The sequence below is a fragment of the Aquarana catesbeiana genome, linkage group LG05 (genome assembly GCF_042186555.1).
Source record: "Aquarana catesbeiana isolate 2022-GZ linkage group LG05, ASM4218655v1, whole genome shotgun sequence".
NCBI classification, from domain to species: domain Eukaryota; kingdom Metazoa; phylum Chordata; class Amphibia; order Anura; family Ranidae; genus Aquarana; species Aquarana catesbeiana.
This window is the reverse complement of record NC_133328.1, coordinates 581,896,272-581,916,884: the sequence shown is the minus strand read 5'-3', so window position 1 is coordinate 581,916,884 and position 20,613 is coordinate 581,896,272. Positions and strand designations below refer to the sequence as shown.

The window sequence follows — 20,613 nt, the reverse complement described above, 5'->3', positions numbered from 1 at the left end:
CAGTACACAAACTGTCTATTTCCATGCTTAGGTACTCCTATACAACGAAGTACAACATTCACTCCCGAAAAAGCTACATAAGCTTGCATTCAGAACAATCTCCAGCCATGCACATGCACACGCAAAGCTGAGTACATGTTTATGGGTGGGTCCCTTACAAAAAAAGTTTAAATAGTAGACTGTAATCAAGACAACCAGTATCCTAAACTAGATCTTAATAGAAAGAAATTACCAGAGTAAAAGATTCAGGCAGGGACATTTAACAGATATAATTGTGTTGGAGCAACTAGTGATTCAACTTGCCAGCTATAGAATCATTAAAGTGTTAGTAAAGGCTAAATCACTATTCCTCAAACATTGCCCCCTCCTTCTCCCACCTATCCTGCATGCCCTATGTAAAAGATCTGCTTTACTTACCTTTTCCGTCAGATGACATAGCAACTCTGGCTCCTTGTGCAAGGGGGCGCCCCACAATTTCTGGAATCATAACGCTACCTATAAGCTCCCACGGCCCAGCCGTTAAAGCAGAGGTCTGCCTACCACTGCAAAAATCAAAAGCCAGCAGCTACACATACTACTTTAATGCACCGCAGCTGATGTTTCCATCAGCTGTCGGGTGCTGCCGCCTCCATTGCGAGTAAGGGAGTCCAGCAGTGTAGCCTTACGGCTTCACGCCAGTTATCCCATTGTGCATGCGTCGTTCCTCTCTCCTACAGGCCCGGCGGCCGGGGTAGGAGGAAGGAGCCCCGCAGTGACGTCAATACCCGCGGCTAAGGCTCCCTGAAATAGGGACAGCATACCTGCAAAAAACAGGTATCCTGCCCCCCCCCCCCCCCCCCTCCCCACCACGAAAGGTGCCAAATGTGACACCGGGGGAGGGGGGGGGGGGAGAGAAGGAGTACAATGAGCAGAAGATCCACTTTTGGGTGGAACTCCGCTTTAACTGCACTCCCTCTATCCTGCAGCTGCCACTGACACAGTGGTGCTTTCACACTGGGGCAGTGCGCTTGCAGGAAAAAAAAAAAAAAAAAGTCCTGCAAGCAGAGTCTTTGGGGGAAGTCCAGAAGCGGTGTATACACCACTCCTAAACCGCCCCTGCCATTGAAATCAATGGGCAGCGGCACTTTTAACCCCTTCTTTGGGGTTAAAAGCACCCCACTCCCGCCGGTAACTGCCGCTAAAACGAGCTGCGCTTTACCGCTAATGCTCAGGCGGTCCAAGTGTGAAAGGGGTCTTACTTTGGTGATTTGCTACTGCCAAGAATTGGAAGTGTGACAATCTTATAGTGGAACATATTCTGTATCTATGACCTCTAATTAGAGACAAGAACGCCAGAGGTAGCTGATTGAGGGAATATCCGATGGCCTCAGAGGTTGAGGAAGGAAATTTTTCCCCTCCATTGGAGCAAATTGGATTATGCTTTATTTTGCCTTCCTCTGGATCAACTATGGGTATAGGAGTATATGGAGTTTTCTATTGGTTTTGTTTTTTTAATTGGTTGAACTAGATGGACTAGTGGCTTTTTGACCTATATAACTAATAAGTATTCCTATTAAATTGTAAACTACAATGTATAAAGGAATATCACTGAAATGTTACCAAACATTTCTGAGAGGTCAGTCCAAAGATAATTAAAAGTCAATACAAATACCTACAATAAAAGATTAAAAGTACAACTATGTGCATAATTAAAATCTACATACACTTTTCAGTCTGCCAATAGCATTAACAGTAGTTTGGGTACCCACTGTAAAGTTTGCCATACACAATTAGATATTCCTCAGACTAAGCATGAAAACAAATCACTGGGATCACCTCCAGTCACACTAAACAGGATAAGAGGAAGAAATCACTACTATCATAGCACCAGCAGCTGTCTGAATAACTGAACAGTGACTGTGTCTGATTGGATACAAGTCACTGTTCCGTTGAGAATATTCCGCCCGGCTTACATGATTTTTCATTAACTTTGTAGACGAGGCCACCCATGGCTCAAAAATTCACAGATTCAGTGGGAATAAACCAAAATTCAAACACTGTATGGCTGGCATAACAAATTACCTGTTGATCTAACCAATAGATCCCTTATTGTTTTGCATTTTTAGCCAAGCTGTCAGCGGTTTCAAAGGTCAACTTTATGCATATGGAAAAAATGAGAACTAGCAGTGCACTGAAATTCCGGACTGAAACTTCAGGATGCACTTGGCCGAAATGGACAGAATATAAATATATATATATATATATATATATTTTTTTTTTTTACACATTATATATAATAGGGTTGCGCCAATACCAAGTATTTGCATGAGAATTGGCACTCGTGCAAATGCTCCGACACTTCTTGTATCAGACCAAGCATCTTCAGTGTAGCAGGGGGGCCGGGCATCCTCATAGGGAATCAGTGCGGTGGGGGCAGTTACAAGCACTGATCCCCCCCATAGCCTTTCAATAAAGCAGCTGACAGACGCTTCTCCCTCCTGCAGCTGCTTTACTGAAAGGCTATACAGGGGGATTGGTGCTTGTAACTGCCCCCCGCTGCCACACTGATCACCCCTGACTGTCCCATGTGTTCCTCCACCCCCCCCCCCAGCCTCAGGTGTCCTCCTCTGGGTCCCCCCCGTGCCCCGCAGGTCCTCCTCCACCATGGACTGCAGCATTCATGTTGATGTTTGCCCAGAGTTCTACTTTAAAGTGATTGTAAAGTTTATTTGCTCTAAAAAATAACAGTTATATTTACCTGCTCTGTGCAGTTGGTTTTGCACAGGGTAGCGCACATCCTCCTCTTCTCGGGTCCTCTTTGGCTCTCCTGGCCCCCTCCCTCCTGTCGAGGGCCCCCACAGCAAGCAGCTTGCTGCTATGGGGAACCCAAGCTGAGTCACAGCTCCCTGTGTCCATTCAGACACAGACCCCCGTTCGGCCCCATCTCTCTCCCCTGACTGGCTAACTGACTGATTTGACCGCAGCAGGAGCCAATGGCACCACTGCTGTGTCTTAGTCAATTAGGAGGAGAGTCCCGGACAGCCGAGGCACTTGTGGACATCGCTGGAGAGAGATGGGGCTAAGTATTAGGGGGGCTGGGGTGGCTGCTACACTTTTTTTAATGCATAGAATGCATTAAGATAAAAAACCTTCTGACTTTACTTTAAGTTTGGACATTACTTAGAATAGTGGCATTAAACTAATCAAAGCATCATTTATGCTCTGGACCTACCAGCTACACTAAAGGCTTCTCAACAAATCCCTTTAAACTAGTCTGTGTAGTCCAATACAACAGAAGAGCTACTGTAGCTCAAATTGCTAAAAGCAATGCTGGTTCTGATAGGAAGGTGTCAGAATACATAGGGCATTGCAGTTTGTTGTGTATGGGGCTGTGCAGCTGCAGACCGGTCGAGGTGCTCATGCCGACCCGTGTCCACAGCCAAAAGTGCCTACAATGGGCACGTGATCATCAGGACTGGACCACAGAGCAATGGAAGAAGGTGGACTGGTCTGATGTATCATTTTCTTTTACATCACGGGATGGCCAGGTATCTTGCATACCTGAGGAAAAGATGGCAGCAGGGTGCAGTATGGGAAGAAGCCAAGCCGACAGAGGCAGGTATGCTTTGGGCAACGTTCTACTGGGAAACCTTGGTCCTGCCATTCATGACGGTTTATGGTGGCAAAAGGGGGACCTACTCAATTCTAGGTGGGTGGCAATAATGTTTTGGCTGATCAGTATAGATTTAAATTTTTCCCTTTTAGCTTACTTGGCATTGCCTGCTGTACTTCATAGGATTCCTCCATAGTATTATTCTGATGGTAACTGAACAGAGAAGGGATTTCTCTCCTCCACAGAGGACTGAAAACAACCTCACTGGAGATATTTTTTTGTCTATCTGTAAAAAATTACATAATTGTAGAGAACTCTGTGTACTTTGGTCTTTTTGACACGTTGCTACGCTGTCATACAATGACATAAGCAATTTCTAATTTAAAGAGCCCGTTCCACAAAATGAATTTCAGTTTTTGGCAAATGTTGAAAAAACTTGTATCACCACTTTAGGGGCTTGTTCAAACCATATGAATTGGGCTGTGTACCCCCCAACAGTCTCAAGCCACAGACAAGGCAATCTGCCTTATGCACACTGCCTTGGTGTCTGCTAAAAAAAAACCCATCATAACATGCTGCCACAGAATTCAATAGAAGTTAAAAAGGAAGAAGAAAAAAAAAAAAACACATGCGCTTTACCAATGCAGGACACAGCAGCACGTGTGCATTATACATCCTGGCATATACCTGCTGATGTGAATAAGCACCAGGAAATTCTTGTCTACTTTATGATATCTATGATTGTGGTGAATGCAACTAGGAGTGGAAAACTCCCAATTTTCAAGCAGACAGAACAGAGCCAGAAATTATGTACTGGGAATTTTGCTGTTGGAGATTATCCAAGACAAAGAAGCCAGGGGCTGACAGCTTAAAGTATATATACCTCAAGTTTATTTTTAGTATGTATCTATAGAGTTCCCTATAGAAGTGATATTAAAGGTTCTTTTTTTCTTTTTACACATCATGCTTCTCTGTGCTAAACAATTGAACAGAGCAGCTAAGCCCCCATCCTCTTCTCGGGTCCCCCTTCAGCGCTCCTGGCTCCTCCTCCTTGACCAGAACCCCCAATAGCAAGCCGCTTGCTATGGGGCGCTGGTGCGTGCTCACTCCCAAGCCCCGCTCTATGCATCCATAAGAGCTGTGGCTCTGCCCCTGCTCTCCTCATTGGCTGTGATTGACAGTAGTGGGAGCCAATGGCTGTGCCTCAGCCTGTGAGAGAGACCCGGGACAGCCAAGGCCCTTGTGCACATCACTGTTTCAAGAGATTTGGGTATTAAGTAGGGCTTGAGGGGACGCCCCGACATCAGGCGCACACACTGCAAGCTGACAATGCAGCTTCTAAGTTAGCCTGCAACAGAAGTGCTGTTACTGGCAGGATCCCCAGTAAGAGAATACGCAGAAAAATTGACTAAGCAATCTACGTATCAGGATACCTGATCCCAAACATAATACATACGTTAGGTTTCACCTAGCGGTTGGCTTTAGCCAGACTGGTAACATTCTTCAACCAATCACTATATTCTACAATTGACTATATTGTCAAAATATAACAACCTCTGACATTTCCAAGTCAACCATGAAGTGTTAAAGCTCTGTTGTACTTCAGGTCTTAAAGAATGACTGACAAAATCACTGCAATGTTTTAGTGAACATGTTTAGATGACAGCTGAAGATGGTAAGGACAGGTCTTGGAGGATTTATTCTGCAAATCATCAGAATGAAGCATCCATCTAATGAAGATCCGGCAAGCCATCATTCACATTTTGTAGTGACAGTGCCTACAATCCCCAACCACCTACAGCCGGTCCCCACACACGCATTACATTCAGTTATTCTTATGTCAGCTACACAAGTGGTCATGTGTTATATATTGACACAGTGGTGCTACTTAGAAGCCGATGGGAATTTAAGAATTAAGATGCAATCTTCTTGTAAATCGGTCTCAAACATTGTTCACTACTGCAATACTATGTGACAGGTTTTTTTTTACTCCTGACAGCACACTATCTTTACTATTCCTGGGTACTAGTAATTCTTGGTCTGGAGTAGTAGTAGTAGGCAATAGGTCTCATAACCCTCGGGAACAGAGTGTAGCCTTACTTTGTGCACGTTTAGTAAGAATTTAATGTCAATTAGGAGATGCTTTTCACTCATCTATGCTCTGCATTTGTCTTATCACAATCTATTTTATACCAACATGATGTTTTTTTTTTATATATTTGAATGCAAAATCTCAAATATCTGGGAAAAAATGCAGCATGCACGGGTACAAAATTATGTTATGACAGCAAATGATTCATTCACGGATGTGTATTCTGCAACACAACTCCTAGCTAATCCTACATGATTATCCATCTAAAGTGTCAAGATCACCTAAGAAGCCAGGACAACACATGTCAACTCATTACTAACACAAGCACCATTCAATAGATCTGTTGTCAGATGAAACTGCTAAGAAACAGTATAAATACATTAAGCATTAGAAACCGTCAGAGGCATCACATTAATAAAAACTTTCTTCCTAGACATTCAACTTCAGAGCACAGGTATTAATCTGTTCACACAGATTAAGGTGAAATTGATTACAAGGAATGTGTTGGTGTGAAAGCAGTAAAGTTCAGTGTGGGTACAAACTCTAAATGATCTAATCAGGGCTGATCAGAGCAGAGACCACATCTCCCGATGCAGAGTGGGGGGAGGGGGGGGGGGGGGGGTTGCCTGCTGCCGATGACCTGACATAAGAAGCTCTGTATGGACACACTGCTCTTCTACCCTATAGTAGAATCTACAAGAGCCCACAAATTGTCATTTGCCAGTCACCAGCCCACACAAGGAATCCCACTATAAAGTACTTGTATATTCTCAACCATCAAACTCCAGCTTCCCTATACTTTCATCTACAACGATGATTACAGTAAATAACGTCAAAATCTACAAAGTAAACGATTGCATTTACCTGAGACATTTAAACAAGCCATCTTCCATAGGCTGCTATAGCAGAGTGCAGGAACTTCATGATGTGCTCAGCTGGTCCATCAGACTGAGAGTGAGCCCAGACACCAGCGCATTATATTGTTCATTTAATGACAGGAAGGAGAAAACTAGCTTGGGCTGGCCCAGACCGGAAAGAAATCCCTCACCCCACCCTACATTCCCTCCATTTGCACTGTTTACCACCACACCACCCCAAAAATGATAATAGAGAATGGCAAAAGGGAAAGCCGGCGCCAAAGAGGGGCATGACTTGGGTGGAATCTCCAGCCCACTAAAATAAAATGAACCCTTTAACTGCCAAGCAGAAAAATAGCTAAAACATACACAGTCTTAACTCAGTGAAGAATTGTATTTCATTGTGATTCTGCATCTACAAGAAATAAATGGCACTCTCATGCTATAGATCAGTGTTAGCAGAACGATTTTGCAGGCAGCTACAAATGCACAAGTGTCCATGTCCTTCAATGTGGTTTACCTGTGTGGAGGACTAAAGCTGGCCATACATTACACAACTTTCTATTTTCCTTTAGATTTACCTTCAACTATGTAGTGTAGGGCCTGCCTGGTTGCATACAAATTGCAATCGTTTAGGTTTGACCTCATATTATACGGTTTTGCTAAATGTAAAGGAAAATTGTACAAGAAAATGGTAGATTGTATAGCCAGCCCTAGGCCTCCTTCAGGCTCCATTCACACTTGTATGACTCCAAAATCCTGCTACTTTGGATGGGTGGGACTTGAATGTGACTTGTACCTTTGAAAAGTCAGACCCACTGTTGCATATAAAACATTCAGGTGTGCCTTTTATTCATCTTAAGGGTTAGCATGGAAGTCTATGGCCCTCAAGATGCATGAAAGTCTGACCAAAGTAGTGCATAAACTACTCTGAAGTTGCTACAACTTTAAAGAGGAACTGCAGTCTGCTCACATAATGTGTAAAAAACATCTTTGCCATTCTGAAGCTTCCCTCCAACCACTTTGCATATTTTATACTGTGATTCTGTACTTGCCAAAAATGCTGCAGAAATCTCCCTTTGAGTCTGGCAGCAACGTTTTTAACTGTGGGCAGCTGAAGCTGCTGCCTGTTCACTTTCTGGATTCACACAGAGCCACACCTCCAGCTCTCATTGGCCCTCTTATGACTCCCCCCCCCCCCCGGCAAACTCACGAGTGAGCTGTGCATGTCATCATAAGCCTAGGCATTTTACCAGACGAGGAAGTGGGCTGAATAAGGTATTTTACTATCCAAAGTTAAAACAAGGGAAGAAGATTTAATAGAGGGGAAGATGAAAATATAACTGAAGTTCCACATATATAGTTACTGCAAAACATGTGGTACGACTTATTATACAGTATTTTTATAGCATCAACAGTTTGTGCAGTGCTTTACAACATCAAGGCAAACCATACAGTTACAATACAATTTAATAGAGCAGAAATCAGACAACGTTGATGTCCAAAATCCTATAACAAGTCACACAAGTGTGAACGGGGTGTCACACGGCCATTTAGCTGCATCCACTGGATTCTTGTGTCTGGAGTCACAGGTGCATCAAATAGCAGCAGCCAATTACCCAAGAAAACGAATGACAGGCTGACAGCAGCCGCCACTGTTCCCACGTACACACCGCAGTTATGGACAGATATCTGAGCCTGGACACCGCTTACAGATCATGGACTCAGACAGCCATCCCTAAACATCAGGTAATCCTGTGGTGTGTGGCTACATGTTAGGAGCAGAAGCCACGGTCAGCCTGTCCATTTATATAGGCTGAGCTGCTATTTGCATGCCTGTCATTGCAGCCTCAGGAATCTGCCGATTCTTGCCACTGGAATCCAGTGGATGCAGTAAACAGCCATGTGAAGGAGGTCTAAGGCTATAGAACATAGTGGTTTGTCTGGTTTTAAAACAAAATTTGATTCAACAAACTTTAAGATTAGCATTCTTCTGCATGTAATACTTTGAAATGAGCCAACTGCTACAAGACATTAAAAATAAAATGCACATAACCTGGCCCAGTTTTATACTTTATTGTACATAGGATAACTGTTTTCTGTACCTAAAAGCTCTTTAATCGATTTACGGCTTAATATATTCCTGCAACAAACATGCTACCTGTTGGTAAACCAATTAGCAAACTGTCTAGACCGCTCACTAACTAGGCTAATGCACCACAGCAATCATCTTTTAGTTCAGGCAAGCTGAATAAAAGCGTCACCAATGTGAGAAGTACAGCAAGCAGAAATCACAAGTCAGAATCTACCATGGTCACCATGTGACAGACATGAACAGTGTTAAAAATAGACATGGCTAACAGGCTATGATGAGCAGCAGTCATGGTTATCGGTTCAATTAGAGGGAAGTTAATTGTGCCGGTATTCTCATGCGCACCAAAACAGGGTCATGAGACAATTTTGTAAAGAGCGCACCATAACATGACTGTGTTACCAAGTGTTGTGTGGTCCTATAAGAAGGAACAGCACACCAGCAATCATAATGCACTCCGCTGTAAACTTTGAGTGTGACAGAATGAACCCAGCCTAAGGCACACCAAAAGCTAGATTTACAATTTAATGGGCACCTAGAAGGGAAGCGACCACCCCAAATCAACCACCACTTACATAGGACTGGCACAAAGACATCTACTCACTGCTAAGACTTTTACATTCCACTATTGTGCACACTTATGACCAGCCACTGTCCAAGGCTTGGTTTAGTGCTGGAATCCAATCAAAGAACCCGTCACTAGAACACATTAGCTACTATTTCCCTCCTCTCCCTGAATTCCCTGCTGGGAGCTGTAGTATATACCATTATGGATATATAGAATCATTTGACTATTCCTTGCGATGATGCTGGGCCATAGCCCTGTATAAACTGCGACCAGTACCTTACAGAGGGGCTCTGCTTTGCTTGCAGCAGCTTAGCAGATTGAAAGGTAGTTATATGTATGCTGCTGGGGGAGGGAAGACTTCATATAAACCTGTTTCTTTGCCATTCGCTTAAAGGATAAGTTTTCTTTGCAGGTAAAAAAAAATGTGCAGTTATTTTTATTTGGAGCCTGTAAAGCATTTCATCAGTGATCAGAATGCTGGTGCCATGCAGGTCTCCTGCAGATCTGTCAGTATATGTGTGTGTACATCCCGTATGGACAAGCAGATACACTAACAGAAAGAATCAAAGAACTACCACAACGCTCCACAGCACTGTGTTAGTTCATTGCGAACTACAAGCCGACAACTGCAAGGGATTTGGGGATTTTTAGTTCATTCACACAGAGCGGTGAGACGCACTGATTTTAAAAACATGTAACATCTTCCCAAAGGTGAACTTATCCTTTAAACCTGTGATTTTGCAACATGGCAACAGGTATGCTTAAAAGCAAGTTGCACCCATTTTCTGAACTTTCTCCGTATTGCATCCCCTCAGCTCATCCTTTTTACAATGTCCCTTTTTCTGCTTAGAAATACCTTCTTCTCGACTTCCGCCTGTCCCCGCCTAGGCGATTTAGTCACTAGGCGATTTGCAAGGGTTCCTGGGACAGCACATCATGTATCCAAGGAGTCTTTGCAAATCACCTGCTCCCGAAATCTCGTGTTCTTTGCAGACAGGAAATGACACGAACGGGTGAGACACCCTCTCTTCTCTGCAATCAATGACTTGGTGGCAGGGCCAGGGCGCTGCCGCTCAGCTGAACTCAGGCAGCAGCGGTGTGATGGGGGGGGGGGGAGCTACGTGCTGTCAATGTTAACCCCGCTTGCCTCCCTTTCTCCTGTCTGCAGAAAAGAGAGAGTCTCTCACCCGTTCGTGTCATTTCCTGTCTGCAAAGAACACGAGATTTCGTGAGCAGGTGATTTGCAAAGACTCCTTGGATACATGATGTGCTGTCCCAGGAACCCTTGCAAATCGCCTAGTGACTAAATCGCCTAGGCGGGGACAGGCGGAAGTCGAGAAGAAGGTATTTCTAAGCAGAAAAAGGGACATTGTAAAAAGGATGAGCTGAGGGGATGCAATACGGAGAAAGTTCAGAAAATGGGTGCAACTTGCTTTTAAGCATACCTGTTGCCATGTTGCAAAATCACAGGTTTAAAGGATAAGTTCACCTTTGGGAAGATGTTACATGTTTTTAAAATCAGTGCATCTCACCGCTCTGTGTGAATGAACTAAAAATCCCCAAATCCCTTGCAGGAGAAAGGGAGGCAAGCGGGGTTAACATTGACAGCACGTAGCTTCCCCCCCATCCCCCCCCCCCCCCCAATCACACCGCTGCTGCCTGAGTTCAGCTGAGCTGCAGCGCCCTGGCCCTGCCACCAAGTCATTGATGGGGCGGTGTCAGGAGGCTTGACAGCCCCACTACAACTGACAGCTTCCTTGATGGTGTCACCCCTCTGGCGGGTGTCACCCAGGTACAGTCTTTGGCACATGCCCCCGCAGCACCACTGGTACACAGTACACCCAGACGGCAGCTGGAGAGGACACAGTGTGCAGCGGCAGCCACGCCGCCACCCGGGGATTAGATATAGCGTCAGGCACAGACTCAGAAACAGAGTAGTGAGTAAGAAGGAAAACACTGCAGTGCCAGAGGTTTCTGCTGAAAATAAACTACCAAAGGAAGCCTTGTTTTTTGCCACCCTCAGGACTGTGTCACCCAGGAGCGGACCGCACCCCCTAGTGGCGCCACTGCAATCGGGATAATTCCCTCTCTGATCCAACTTCTATTACCTTCCTCTCCTCTGACATGTTGCTATAGCAATGGGACAGGAACTTCTGCCGACATTGCTATAGCAACCTGTCAGTAAGGAGGACGGCCTCACTGAGGCATTACTGCACATGCACAGAAATAAAGGAAATTACACAGGAGGGCTTCAGATGCTAAAATGGAACCTGCCTGCTTCTGAGATCTGTAACAAACTTTTTCAAGAAAGTAAAAGCACAAAAATATGACATGTTAGAAATGTTAATTTACAGGTTTTGACAATTACAGAGCAGTCAAAAAAAAAAAGTTTGGGGGACTGGAAATCCGCTTTAATGCCCAACCCTGCATATGCTCTTCCCTCCCCGTTTGGCCATCTGGAGTGGAGATCCCCAGGATTTGTATGAATTAATGACTCATTTCCCTTCCTCCCACAATGCAGCGCTGTGAGCCTGACCAGCCACTCACATGAGAGCAGAGAAGAGGGTAGCTCTGACTATACTCCAGGGACACCTGGACCTTCAACGAGGCTTCTCATTCACCCCGCTGAGGAAAAAATGAAGGCAAGGATAAGCAACAGGACACGGAGCATTTAAATCAGTCTGTCCTGCATGAGGCAAAGAACAGGTTCACAACCAGCCAGATCTTTACACAGCTTAAAGTGACCCTACTGCTATGTTAGCCAGCCACAGAAAAAAAATCCTATAATTATCCTTTAAGTTCACTTTTAGTAACATGTTACACCCATATTCAGGGTGTAACACGCAACAAAAGCACATGCCTGCACACCCCCGCCATGCCTCATTGTGAAAGGTTGGGTATCTTCCACCCTCATGGCTGCATCATTCATCAAGTTTCTTGTGAATAGACTACAGGTTCCATCTGCCATTGTTCTCAATGAACCAAAAGAATGCTGGTGAGCACTCCTAAGGTTCAGTTCAGTGACTGTCTGCCTGTATGGGAGGTATGGGCTGACAGTCTGCAGGATCCTGGCATTGCACCCACAATCTGCTGACCATAAGTGCAATGCTATACAGGCTGCAGTGTAAAAAAAAATAAATGCACTTTTACCTGCAAAATCTGCTTTTTTTTTTTTTTTTACAAAAGATGAACTTATCCTTTAACTGTCTGTCAGGAGGCAAGTATATTTTTTGCAGAGCTCCAGGAGTACTTCAGGTTGTGTCAGATCGTATCCCACCCTGCAGTTCCTCCTGGCAGCCACCACTACCTGATTATAATGTCCGGTGCCAGACAGCGGTGGCACCTGGAACTTTGCATGAGAGTGAATTCACTCGCAGCCCACCAGACAGACAATAGGTACACAATTGACAGGCTGGCCTCATTTTTAACCATAAGGTATGGGTGCCAATACCAGAAGGGGATACAGAAAAGCTTACAAAATTCTGCATTCAGATCCAAATCCTAACATGGAATCTCCCACATGTAGACTAGTAAACTTTTATAGGAACAAATCTAAATAGAAACCATCTCTCTAAATGAACTCCCCAACCTTAACAGGTGCAAATGACTGAAACAGGCTTAGGCCAGCAATACACGGCGAGAACTTCATCTGATCCCTGCTGAACTGGCTGAAATCTGAGCCGTGGGCAGCCCTGCTGGTACCAGTTTGACAAAAGCCAAATGAGTCAGACAGAAAATTACCAGCCAAACAGCAACTACATTCAGATGCTGTCACTGTTTGGGTGCTCAAAGGGTGCTGCAGCAGCCTAAATACAATAGCCAGCAGTGGAGATCTAAGCTATTAGCATTGATTGGGAAACAAAGTATCGCTCAGCCGCAGGCTGAACAAGAGAAAGTGAAGTGTGTATGGTGAGCCTTATTTAACAAAAGCAATCTATGAAAGATGACAATCCACTTGACTACTTACTGTACACAAATCTGTTAATGTTTTGGATAGAGCAGCAAGAGTTCGGAACACCTGGCAGGTTTCCATTGCTGCTCATCTATGTCCTGAAGGCCATTACTGGAGCAGAAAACAATGGGAGATCTAAAAGTGTATCACCCCTTCTTATACTGATTAAATAAGCTGTACACCCTATATGGAGGACATGTTTCCAACGATTTTATGTCAACAGTAGTTCGTTCCTCTGCTAATTTAAAAAGTTATTACCCCTTTCTGGTGACAACTATTCAAGAAGGGAAATGTTACCTTCTGTTCCATCTTCAGAACAGGAATTAAAAGGAAATCTCCCTAAGGCCCCTTTCACACGGATGGACCATTCAGGTCCGCCTGTCAGTTTTTTAGGCGGGCCTGAACAGACACTCCATAGAGGTCTATGGAGGGACAGATGTCAGCGATGACATGTCCACTGACATCCAACCCGCTCCGAAAAAGTGACGGAGGAAAAACCTACTTTTCCATTCGTCCGCGGATAGGGTGATGACAGACTCTAAGGTCCGTCTTCATCCGATCCCCCATAGGGGAGAGTGGCGCTCTGACAGGTCCGTCGCTGCACAGTGTGCAGAGACAGACCTGTCATCTGCCTGCTCAGCGGGGATCCACGGGGATCGACAGGGCGATCCCCCACTGACCAGAGTCCGTACACAGACACGTCCGTGTGAAAGAGCCCTAAAGGACAGACTTAAAGTGGACCCCCCCCCCCCAAATGAGCAAATAATTGGTGTTCCTGCACTTCCTGATTCCTTATCTAGGTGAAGAGGATGTAGGGATAGCCCCCTCTGCCTCCTGAGATGTCCATATCTCACATACCAGAAAGCAGTGTTTCGGTGAAGGGCGCACACAGCGAGATCCCACACGTACCCAGACATGCTGCTGGTCCCCGTTAGGTATTGGCACCTGGAAGACATCTGCCTCATGTCTGCACAATGCCAAATAACCAGTAGAGACCCGGGGGGCGCTGCACATTCAGACTTGCCACAGGTCACTACCAAGAAATATGTAGAAGAGACCAATGGCAGGTCTGCACACCCATGAACACCAGACATTTCCAGCTAGCAATGTAGAACCTCTTGTTGACCACCTAAAACATTTGCAGCAGGGAGGGCAAGCTTTAATGTCCACAAGTGTCCATGGTGGTTTTCTCTGCTGAGAGCACTCTACCAGGACAGGGACTGAGCTGTCACCAACAGTACCCAGAGTGAGTGCAGGATGAGCTCCCTATCATGTGACCACTGTGGCAGCCAATCAGTGATCAGAAAGTCCACCATCATTAGGAGCAAGTGCAGAAAGGCTGCCAGTAGTGGGCAGGAACAGGGCACAGAAGCAAACTGGCACTGGAAGATCATCAACTAGAAGGAAGACCACGCCACATTCTATGGGCTAGAAAGTTTTATAATGGGCAATTAAACCCAATACACGTGCCAAATGTCGAGCGGCATCGGTCGGTTCAAAACCAGCCGGCATTCGGCCTTTGTGTATGGCAGCCGGTCAGACAGAAGCCAGCTGTTTGACCGGCTTTTGTCAAAGGGTCATGACCTAAAAAGGTCTGCCGACTGGCATTTTGAGCCAATGGGTAACAGCGCTGACTGGAGTTTTCTGGCAGGGGGGCCGTCCCATTGCCAGAACACAACAACACAGCGGGGAGATCGCTGTACTAACATCAGATTGTTGGTACAGCAGCTCTGACCTGAGCTGTCAGTTTTGAATAAAAAAAAAAAAAAAAACTAGGTGTGCACAGGGCCTCGCTGCTGCAGGTAAAAGGACATTTAGGAGCAGTTTGGTGGGTTTTTTTTTCAGCTGCCCCTGAACTCTGTTATCAGTACATGTACACAGGGTCGTTTATAGTCGTTTCCAGGCAATTGAGCTTAGAGGCTTTTTTGGAAAGCAAAAAAAAAAATGTGTTCAGGACAGATGTTCAGAGGCATTTGAAACGCCAAATGCCTGTAACAGCTTGCATTTTTAATTTGACCATTTGGAAAAAAAAAAAACGCTTCTAAACGCAAACGCAGCAAAACTGACGTAAAACACACTGCTGTAACAGCTTTTAAAGAGGTTGTAAACCTCCCTTTGCAAGTTGTACCTACAGGTAAGCCTAGAATAAGGCTTACCTATAGGTACTGTAAATATCTCCTAAACAAGCGCCATTTAGGATATATTTACTGTATACTGCGTTGATGAGGTCATCGCCGCAAGCGCTAAGAAACAGCCGTTTCTTTACGAGCGAGTGAAGTCACACGGCTCCGTTCAGTCACAGAGCCGGAGTCCGTGGCGAAGGAAGAGGCGTGAAAGTGGATGCGGCCCGCAGAGGGGACGGCACAGGCTTCGTTTGCAGGTGTCACATAATGTGCTAGTATGTGATGCATACTAGCACATTATGCTTTTACTTTGCAGGGTAAAAAAAAAGGAAGTAAAACCCATTGGAGTTTACTTCCTTTTTAAAGTATGAGCTGGAGTTTGGCTTTAGTGTGTTTAAATCTGCTAGTACAAACACTCCCCGGTCCCCAGACTGACAATGCTACTGTCTGCTGAGCCTCCTGTACTTCTTTATCCAGAGTGGGGGCATTCCAATACAGGAGATGCAATACTGGCTGGATCGCCAGGTGAAACATAGTTGCCCTAGGTTTCACCTGGGGATCTGGCCAGTAATACACCTCCTGTATTAGAGCGCCCCCCCCCCCCCCCCTCTGAATAAAAGGGCACAGCAGACAGTAGAATCGTCAGTCTGATAGCTTAAAGCATTGTAACTGTGGGCGACCGGCTATGGCTTCACAGCCAGGTACATACGTGAGCCGCGCCGTGACTGGCCAGGCAATCATCTGGGGCCTGTGATGTGTCCCAGATGATTGCCGAGAGGTGATCTGTCTTCTGGTATCCCAGGAGGAAGTGGGAGCTGGGACCCTCTAAAAAAAAAGGGTATCCTCCCCCCCCCCCCCAAAAAAATGACATGCCAAATGTGGCATAGCAGGGGGTCACCTCCCTTAAAGCAGAAGTTCCATTTTTGGGTGGAATTCTGCTTTAATAAACTGCAATAGATTTTAGGCTTTAACCCTTCCAAAACAATCCTTTACCAACATGGGAACTAGGAGGCCTTCTAATAGCCATGGTCTACGACTGATGACCCTCCAGCTGTTGCAGAGCTACAAGTCCCATGAGGCATTAAAAGGCTGACAGTTACAAGCATGACTCCCAAAAGCAGAGGCATGATGGGACTTCTAGTTCTGCAACAGCTGGAAGGCCGGCAGTTTGTCATCCCTGGCCGACTCTAAGAGGTCACCCAATGCATTGGATGTTGGCTGACCGATCTCCCTACCAGCACAGCCAGGATGATCTGTCATCTGCATGCACTGGAGCATTAATCACTGTCCTTCCGGCCTGACCCCTCCTCACCACTGCCCTCTACAGACCACCACTGGTATAACCTCCTCAGTGCACAGTGACCCCGCAGCCTTTCCAGATTTGAATCTCCCGCGCTGTCACCCACGCCCCGCCCTTTCCAACCTGCAGCAGCTGGGGCTGAATAACCACGTGACCTCCACCCCTCAGCCACAGGCGCCTGGCCCGAGGAAAGCCTCGGTCACGCGCAGCCTCACAGCTCGAGGCAACAGCCGTCCGCCACACGAGGGCGCCACTACAATACACCTCCCCACCACCACCGCCTACAAAGGGGCAGCCGTACATCCGGGGCCCCGCCATGTCCGCTCCATTCAAACACCCCTCCTCTCCCTTCTACTTACGTGAGGTAACGGCCCAAAGGATTTGGGGAATCGTCTTCTCTTTTTTGGCGGAATTTTTAAAGAGTGGTGTGGGAACACAAGGTAGAAATGGCCGAGGCGACTCTTGCCATAAGCCCAGGTGGCGGCACGGGCGGGAATGGGCGCAGTGTCGGCGTGTAATCCGTCCGTACGAAGCCAGGAAGGGAAGCCCGGGGAGCCTGGAGACCGTCTTCTGCCTGCGTGGAAATGGAGGTGAAGTCAGACAGGTTTCAGCCAGCCAGGGCCGGCTGCGAACAGGGCTCCTTATATAGAATCGGCAGAGGGGCGGGGATTAGTCTACTCGACGTTAGCCTATTGGAGCGAGCCCCGCGGCTTCTCATAGGCTGCCCGGGGGGGGGGGGGTTGCTTGACGTCACCGCTGAAGCCGAGAAAACGCCATTTTTGGAGTGGGCAGTAAAGAGGGCAAGGTTTCTGTGAGCCCAGCGTGTTGCTGAGCAGGATAGCAATGGAAAGTGTGAGAGAAGCTCTGTTCATGGACGCCGGTCACTCTTTCCGCTGGAAACTCGGCTTTTCATAGAAAGAGGATTCCCATAGGGAGAGAGTTCGCTGTAATGCAGACATCTGCTGGGTATGCTGTGATTTCAGAGAGATGTGACTCATGCTGGGTGACTGCAGATGGCTGACTTCTGAACTTCACATTTCCTCATTGTCCCTCCCTGATCATTCATCTTCAAATCTCCTTATACAACACACCTGTACTCAATCCAAACCCAAACATTTATTATATTACACTTTACCCATTCTTAGATGTGATGGCTGCATTTGTTTTCTTTTTCTTTCCTTTATTTTTACGTGGTGATCGGGTGTTCTGTCGATTTGTGCCCTCCTTCGATAAGTGTCCGCACATGCGCAGAACGGAAGGGCACTCCAGCTGATTTCCCGATCAGCTGGCGCGGCGTCGCCATAGCGCATGTGCACATCGTAGTAGGCTTTTTTCGACAGGACCCTGGGGTCCCTCAGCGGCTGTCTCAGCTCCTCCCCGCAAGAACTAATCACCTGCGTGCGAGGTTTCTCGCATGGTGTTCTTGCGGGCGCGCTCCAGTGATATAGCTGCTCACTGTATCACTCGGCTCCGCCCCCCGGCGCCGCGTCATTGGATGTGATTGACAGCAGCATGAGCCAATGGCTGCGCTGCTTTCAATCCGTCCACTCTAGCCAATCAACGGCCAGGCTGAGCGGCAAAGAGGACATCGGGGGCGAAGCGCAGCAGGTTTAGGGGCTCAGTTAAGTAAAACGGGGGGGCAGTATTGTCGGATGTTTTATCACCTTAATGCATAGGATGCATTAGGGTGAAAAAACGCAAACCTTTACAACCCCTTTAATGTCACTTTAATCTTTAGGCTGCTATCCTTAGTAAATAGATTAAATTTACCTGTTTTAAACTTTTTTTTTTTTTTTTACGTTTCTTCAGTTACTTCCTGGATTCCACCTTGTGTGCATGGTTGAAAAGGGCTGAGCAGGTTAGGAGGGAGGAGCTGTACTGGGCTGGGCTTGGGGGGCAAAGCAGAGAGTGCACCGGTGGGGGCAAAGGGCACCTGTGTAGGTCAACTGGAAAATCAGATGGCCTGGTTGGCCTGAATTACCTACCTAGGGTGACGTGTCAAGCAATTTTCCCCAGCAACACAGTTTAAAACAAGGGTAGACAACCTTTGAGAGTTGGAGATCTAACTGAACAACATGAAAAAGATTAAAGATCAATGGGGTTCAGCACCCTTCTTTTTTTTTTTTTTTTTAAGAAATGACCTAGAAAAGCTTAACTATATAGTAAGGAAAATGTAAAAATAAATAAAACAAATTTCACTGTAAAAATATAAACTTAGCCTACCTTAAAAGTGGATGGTGTCAGTAGAGAAGTGGATGGTGTCAGTAGGGCAGAGGATGGTGTCAGTAGGCAGAGAATGGTGTCCGTAGAGAAGTGGACCGTGTCAGTGAAGCAGAGGATGGGGTCAGTAGAGAAGTGGATGGTGTCAGTGAAGCAGAGGATGGGGTCAGTAGAGAAGTGGACAGTGTCAGTGAAGCAGAGGATGGTGTCAGTAGAGAAGTGGATGGTGTCAGTGAAGCAGAGGATGGTGTCAGTAGAGAAGTGGATGGTGTCAGTGAAGCAGAGGATGGGGTCAGTAGAGAAGTGGACAGTGTCAGTGAAGCAGAGGATGGTGTCAGTAGAGAAGTGGACAGTGTCAGTGAAGCAGAGAATGGTGTCAGTAGAGAAGTGGACGGTGTCAGTGAAGCAGAGGATGGTGTCAGTAGAGAAGTGGACAGTGTCAGTGAGCAGAGGATGGTGTCAGTAGAGAAGTGGACAGTGTCAGTGAAGCAGAGGATGGTGTCAGTAGAGAAGTGGACGGTGTCAGTGAAGCAGAGGATGGTGTCAGTAGAGAAGTGGACAGTGTCAGTGAAGCAGAGGATGGTGTCAGTAGAGAAGTGGATGGTGTCAGTGAAGCAGAGGATGGTGTCAGTAGAGAAGTGGACAGTGTCAGTGAAGCAGAGGATGGTGTCAGTAGAGAAGTGGACGGTGTCAGTGAAGCAGAGGATGGTGTCAGTAGAGAAGTGGACGGTGTCAGTGAAGCAGAGGATGGTGTCAGTAGAGAAGTGGACGGTGTCAGTGAAGCAGAGGATGGGGTCAGTAGAGAAATGGACGGTGTTAGTGAAGCAGAGGATGGTGTCAGTAGAGAAGTGGACAGTGTCAGTGAAGCAGAGGATGGTGTCAGTAGAGAAGTGGACGGTGTCAGTGAAGCAGAGGATGGTGTCAGTAGAGCAGTGGACGGTGTCAGTGAAGCAGAGGATGGTGTCAGTAGAGAAGTGGACAGTGTCAGTGAAGCAGAGGATGGTGTCAGTAGAGAAGTGGACGGTGTCAGTGAAGCAGAGGATGGTGTCAGTAGAGAAGTGGACGGTGTCAGTGAAGCAGAGGATGGTGTCAGTAGAGAAGTGGACAGTGTCAGTGAAGCAGAGGATGGGGTCAGTAGAGAAGTGGACGGTGTCAGTGAAGCAGAGGATGGTGTCAGTAGAGAAGTGGACGGTGTCAGTGAAGCAGAGGATGGTGTCAGTAGAGCAGTGGACGGTGTCAGTGAAGCAGAGGACATGTTAGTAGGACAGAGGTTAGTGGCAGTGGACAGCGTCATGTAGGCCAGAGGAGGGAGTCAGTAGAGCAGTGGATGGTGTCAATAGAGCAGCGGAAGGTATCAGTAGTTTTTTAGCTTTATTATTTTATTTTTAAAAATTGTTTAAACATTTTTTTTAGCAGCCTTGGTGACTTTGGTGAAATATCAGGTGTCTAAACAGACCCCTGATGTCTCTCTTTTGGATCCAAACTAGATTTTAGTTAGGGGTATTAGAGTAAAGGGGGCTGAATACAAATGCACGCCACACTTTTTCAGATATTTATTTGTAAAAAAATTTGAAGACCATTTACTATTTTCCTTCCACTTCACAATTATGTGCCACTTTGTGTTGGTCTATCACATAAAAACCCAATAAAATACATTTACGTTTTTGGTTGTAACATGACAAAATGTGGAAAATTTCAAGGGGTATGAATACTTTTTCAAGGCACTGTATATCAGGAGTGTGGCAGTGCGACTGGGGGACAGTTTCATTTGGAAACTCAGAGGAAAACATTTACAACCAAAAAAAAAAATGTAAAGG

General features: G+C 46.2%; 1 protein-coding gene across 2 annotated transcripts in view; it reads right to left on the bottom strand.

The window, feature by feature from the left end:
- AZIN1 (antizyme inhibitor 1) overlaps positions 1 to 17,223 on the bottom strand; it is a 40,723-nt gene extending 23,500 nt beyond the window's left edge. Inside the window, exon 1 of one of the 2 annotated variants that reach the window (XM_073632066.1) lies at positions 16,936 to 17,223. The gene's annotated coding sequence lies outside the window, so the exon portion shown is untranslated. Of the gene's footprint in view, positions 1 to 6,548; positions 6,680 to 16,935 lie in introns of those variants that run through there. The other variant, XM_073632067.1, reaches the window with a different exon arrangement.
- Between the last annotated feature and the right edge of the window lie 3,390 nt (positions 17,224 to 20,613).